Source organism: Mustelus asterias, chromosome 16 (genome assembly GCF_964213995.1).
Source record: "Mustelus asterias chromosome 16, sMusAst1.hap1.1, whole genome shotgun sequence".
In the NCBI taxonomy this organism is placed as follows: Eukaryota; Metazoa; Chordata; class Chondrichthyes; order Carcharhiniformes; family Triakidae; genus Mustelus; species Mustelus asterias.
The window spans coordinates 31313759-31320141 of NC_135816.1; positions in this window are offsets into that span (position 1 = coordinate 31313759).

The following is a 6383-nucleotide window of genomic DNA, read 5'->3' on the forward strand; positions in this document are numbered from 1 at the left end:
AGACTTTTGAAGCATTTCACTTCAGCTTTTCACAGGGCTCTGCAGCAGATTTGGCCAACTCTAGGAATAACTAGGAACTGATTATCCTCTGGCATCCTCAACAAAGCTCAAAGCAGCTAGTGGAATTACTAACTTAGATATAGTCACTTGATGGTCCAGAACCTGAATATTTCTGAAAAAAAGGAGCCATGCTGTCAAAGCTTTTCCTCATGCACTCAGCAGGACAGAGACAAGAATACCAAATTTCAAAAGAGCAACAATTTATACTGCATGATAAAAGGATGCTGATCGGTTGCAAGTCAACTTTGATTGGTCAAAGCATTGCCAAGGAGAATGACCCAGGGGACTATTGTTAAACACCTTTGTTTAATTTTAAGAAACATTCTGAAGATTTGAGTCAAAATGTTAACTCCATTTCTTTCTCCACAGATGCTGCCAGACTTGTTGAGTTTTAACAGCAGTTCCTGTTCTTAAATCCTTTCTGTATAAACCAGCTTGACATTTTGCTTCTGCAAGATCAATAGTCCAAAATTTTTGAGATTCCAGGCTATCAAATGGTTGATCCTCAGATATAAGTCCAGAAGACTTTGAATGTTTTATTGCCCTGAATTGTGCTGCAGGCTTCAGGACCCCTACATCAGAACAAAAAGTGGGATCAAGATTGTACTTGCCGGCAATCAATCTTTTTACCGTGGGTGGCCTCCTAATTGGTCACCTGTGGGCCAGCCATCCAATTTAGGACAACGGGCACTCTCGCACTTCTGCCTGCCGAATAGACAAGCCGGCGGCTTATAAATCATAGAAACCCTACAGTACAGAAAGAGGCCATTCGGCCCATCGAGTCTGCACCGACCACAATCCCACCCAGGCCCTACTCCCATATCCCTACATATTTTACCCACTAATCCCTCTAACCTACGCATCCCAGGACACTAAGGGCAATTTTTAGCATGGCCAATCAACCTAACCCGCACATCTTTGGACTGTGGGAGGAAACCGGAGCACCCGGAGGAAACCCACGCAGACACGAGGAGAATGTGCAAACTTCACACAGGCTTAGAAACCCCAAAAGCTCCACAAGGAGAGGTTGGTTACTTGTAGTAGGCAAAAGCCTCGGGGCTGCCTCCATCAACCTGGCAGCCTCCCCATACTGGGGCGTTACCACGTCTCAGTCAACAAAATGTTAGCGGCCCTGCAGAATGATCCTTAACGGGGCCTTTAAATATGCAAATCAGATGTCCACCTCCTTGGAACAGGTAGCTGATCTGCCACAGCCCACATCCTGCAGGGCATAGGGAAAATGCCCCAGCAACAAATCTGTGTCTGGGAGCTGTCCTAATGTGCTTCCCCCACTATTATACTGGCCACCTTCGCAATGCCCAACCACCGGAACTCAGCCCGCCACCTAGAGGCTAGTAAAATTCTGCAGATCACATTTAAACTCTTTTCAATGCATGAATTGAGGAGGTATGATTGACACGATCACGCCTAGTGTCATGTAGTGGGAGCGCACAGATTTCTACAGGACCTCGGGCAGAGCACATGTTTTCTTACAGCTACAGAACTACTTAAATAAACTTTCTGTTACAACAGCCCTTGTTGCAGTCAGTGATACAGGGAACCACAGAAAACTACATGGTGTCAGGGCTGGCAGAATGGCACAAGGACTTTGAACTATTGACTTATTAATCTTCCATGAAAACGTGACAGACAACCGGGAGAGGTTTAAACAGGATTGGCTCATATTCTGCGGTGCAGGACTTCATGAAAGCCAAAAAAGGTACAGACGTACACTTTGCTGAATTTAGCAAGTCCCAAAGCAGAGCAAAATTTTGATTATTTACCTTCCAATCGGATGAGGAGGAGGAGATAGAACGATTTTAAATTAGTGATGGGTTGACGGGTTATGGAGAACAGGCAAGAAAGTGGAGCTGAGACTGAGACAAGATCAGCCATGACTGTATTAAATGGCGGAGCGGGCTTGAGGGGCTGAATTGCCTACTCCTACTCTTAATTCATATGTTCGTATAGATTGAACACAGATACATGTTACAATCCTAGCTGACATTACAGTCAGATCCCAGAACAGAACTCTGGCTCGATAGATCATAACTTTTAATTTTTGTTTTGAGGCATGGATGAACAGAGTCGCAGTTGATTAACTTTTAATAAAATAATAAAGCATTATTAAACAAGAAGAAATGAACTATAATACATTACTCCTTCACCCCAACTATGTCTTTACAGATACACACAGATTTGGAAGGAAAACACAAATTGAAAAATCCAACTTATATGGCTGGTCTCGTTCAGTTTCTATAAATGGTAATCTCCAGGATGTTACTATTAGGGGCTTTAACATTGGTAATGCCATGGAATGTCAGGGAGAGATGGTTAGTCTGTCATTGGAGGTCATCAATGCTTGGCACTTGTGTGACACAAATGTTATTTGCCACTTAGTCAAGCCTGGATATGGTCCAGGTCTTGCTGCACTTGGACATGAGCTGATTCAGTATCTGAGGAATCACAAATGATACTGAACATTGTGCAGTCAGCAACAAACATCCCCACTTCTGACCTTATGATGGAGGCAACGTCATTGATGAAGCAGCTGAAGATGGTTGGGCCTAGGACACTACCCTGAGGAACTCTTGCATTGATGTCCTGTAATTGAGATGATTGACCTCCAACAACCACAACCATCTTCCTCAGTGCTGTGGGTATGACTCAACCAGTGGAGAGTTTTCTCCCTGATTCCCGTTGACTTCAATTTTGCTGGGGCTGCTTGATACCACACTTGGTCCAGTGCTGCTTTGATGTCAGTCTCACCTCTTGCGTTCAGCTGTTTTGTCCATGTTTGGATCAAGGTTGGAATGAGGTCAGGAGCTGAATGGTCCCGGAGGAACCCAAACTAAACATCAGAGAGTAGGTGCAACAAAAACAGGAAATGCTGGAAAGTCTCAGGCAGGTCTGGCAGCATCTGTGGGGGAGAGAATAGAAGATCTATTCTCTCCCCCACAGATGCTGTCAGACCTGCTGAGATTTTCCAGCATTTTCTGCTTTCGTTTCAGATTCCAGCATCCACAGTATTTTGCTTTTATATCAGTGAGTAGGTGATTGCTGAGTAAGTGCTGTTTGATAGCACTTTTAATGATTCCATCCATCAATTCATTGCTGATAGAGAATAGACTGATGGGGCGGTGATTGGCTGGGTTGGATTTGTCCTGCTTTTTGTGGACTGGGCATTTAAATCGTAGTTTAATCTGCCTGCTGTGCTGCTCCTATTGTAAACTAGGACAATAGGCTGGTGAAAATTACTCTCCATATCTTTGGAATGAATGAATAAAGAAAAGTTCCTTTGTTGATTTCTGACTTTCGCCTTTACTCATTCACAAACCGCAATTTATGGCTTTCTTTGATCTGAAAATCTCTTGTGCGTCAAAGTTGATTTTATCATTTCGCAATGGGAGTACTTGAGTCCAATAAAATGCTAAGGGAAATATTTACAATTATTCCACCAGATCCAAACAAAGTAAAATCAGCCCCACAAAACATACTGAAATGATGTTGTGTGATAATATACAAAATGTTTAGCATGCTCGTCCGAAATTCTTCTCTCTGCTATTTAAAGCAGATATTAATCCATTTAAAATGAATGGAAAACACCTCGACCAAAATAGCAGAGAAATCTCACACTGCAATTTGCGGGCTATATATACACATGTGCTATAAAAAGGAACAGATCAGATTGATTTCAAGGCTGTTATTTTATTTAAGGGTTCTGGTGATGTTTAAAAACTGCTTAAACTTTACTGACATAGTTTATAATACCAAATGAACCATCATCTTCCTATTTGTACTGAATGGATGTTAGGAACTTGACCAGAGTTATGGAGGGAAAGTCAGAAGGTTTGTTGATTCAAGCTTTACTCTGAAATTAGAGGCTTAGGGTTTCTTATCCTCAGTAAAAGAACAGAGTGTTTGGAAACCACTTGCTGGTTAAAAATGCATTGGTGTATAGTATGGAAATTAAATTCCCCTAATATACTGTTGAACAGACGAGGGGACAGCACTGGTACAAATTTTAAAATGAATTTCTTTTATTGAACAGAAATTAAAATTAATGTGACAAAAGCAAAGAAAAAGCAGAGCGAACTTGAAGAGACTGGCGTTTACTGTCAACCCCTGTATTGATCATGCTGAACGTACAGATCTCGGAAGCAAACTGCACAAACACGCACCAAAATCCATAACGTATCTCAACCCTTATCTCATTATTGGAAATGCTTTCGCAAGCTGTCTCTGTCCAGAGAAACAAGTCCTTGCAGCTGTGTTAGTTTGCCTGCTGTGTTCCTTTCAAGAATGCAGTCAATTTTTAGCTAACACAGCATGCCTTCTGAGTTTTAAAATGTGGTCAAGTTAGCTTTAAAATGTAGTCAAGTTAACCCCGACGGTCCAGCATTTAAATGTAATTGCATAGGCAGAAACATCTTAAAATGAAGTCTTTGCATAGATGAAGTATTTACATAGACTGAAGCAAACAGGGCTAAGCAGACATAGGATCTCTCATACACCCTGTCCCAAAACTATCTAAAGTCATTATTGCTTCACCTTTCAAGGGAGGTAATGTTCTTGGACTCTCATCCTCCACATGCCTCTGAAATCGGACACAGATGAGAATGGCGTGCATGGTATGGTTTCACCTTTTGGGGATAAAGCTCTACTCATAAGATATAGCAAGGGCTCCATTATGTGGCCGATGTGCACTGGGCAATTCAATCCTTAAATGGTCGACAGTTACTGAGAAGGTTCATATTGTTACCACCCAGCAGGGGCTACTTTGCTTTAAGCTTTAAGCATTTGACTGGTACGACAGCCATTTCCTGTCTCAGCTTTTAGGAATGGGCGATTTTAGACAAGTGCAAATCTGCCACCCGCAGTAACCTTCACAACTTCTCCTAACATTTATCTGCATTTATCAGACCAAGAGGAATTAGGGAAGTGGATATGGGCAGAACCATCTTTGTTGCAGGTTTAATATCCAAGTTAAATATTATTCTCCCCATGTACTCTATGAACGGTATGTTTTGGCTGCATAGCTCGCAAGAAACAATACTTTTCTCTGTATCCCAATACATCTCATAATAAATCAATCAAATCAAATCAAATATGAATTAGGCGCAGGAGTAGACCACTCAGCCCCTTGAGCATGCTCTGCCATACAATAAGATTGTGGCTGATCTGATTGTAACCTTAACCTCACATTCCTACCTAACCCAGATGACCTTACACCCCCTTGATTATCAAGAATCTCTGCGCCTTTGCCTTAGAAATATTTGAAGACTGTTTCCACTACATTTTGACGTGGTGGAAAAGATTTACAACCCTCTGAGAGAAAACATTTTCCTCAAGTAACATCAATCTGTTGGTTCCTTGAAAAATGTTATTCTTCTCATTTTAACTTTAAGATTTAGATTAACTCTTGTTACACAGTATGCACCAGCTTGAGTGTAGTAACTACTTAATTCACCATTAAATATAATTTGACATCTTGATTCTGTGCTAAGTCTTATCTCGACACTGCAAAAACCATGTATCAAAGCAACTATTTATTGAAACTATCATAAATTTGCTATCCTGCTAAATATTTTAAAGTCACACATCGCTGTACTGTGAATTGCAGTGCTGTAACCCATTGGTAATGAATAAAGAATAATCAGATTCACTCAGTAGAAAATTACCTTATTGGATTACAGTTTTGTAATTCAAGAACTCCTTACCAGTGCACACCACAAAGTAAGAAAAATGAAAAATAAAATGCATTACCAACAGGAAATACTTGCAGACGTTTTTAAAACTGTAATTACTGATTTGGAGTTTGTTGAAATAGGGGCTGGTTCTTGCGACACAAACAGCATTGAAATCAGAAGGTGAGTCAAACCTGGCATTCTTTCATGTGGTCAAATGAAAAGTGACACAGATAAACATTGGAAAGGTATTGCTGAAAGAATCACTGAGGAATTGTGGGTTGCAAAACGAGGCCTTGTAGAGCAATGAAAATATTTATGGGAAGAAATATTTAATTGTGTTGTCAGAATTTCATGTGGACTTATGAATGTTCATGTTTGTTAATGCCAAAGCTTCTGATGACAGTGCAGCTCATCATTCTAACAGCTTTGCATCTCAGTATATACTTGGTTTACAGAAAATATTAACCTTTCGTTTCTCCCTGAATCCAGGTCAATTATTGGTCATAGGTATTTGGCTATTGTGGTAATATTTGAGTTTCACTTAACAACTAACTAGGTTATCTATTTCATCTGCTGCTGTATTCTGGGCAAGTTTTTTTTGCTTCCTAATTTGAGGCCAGGAGGAATAGAAGT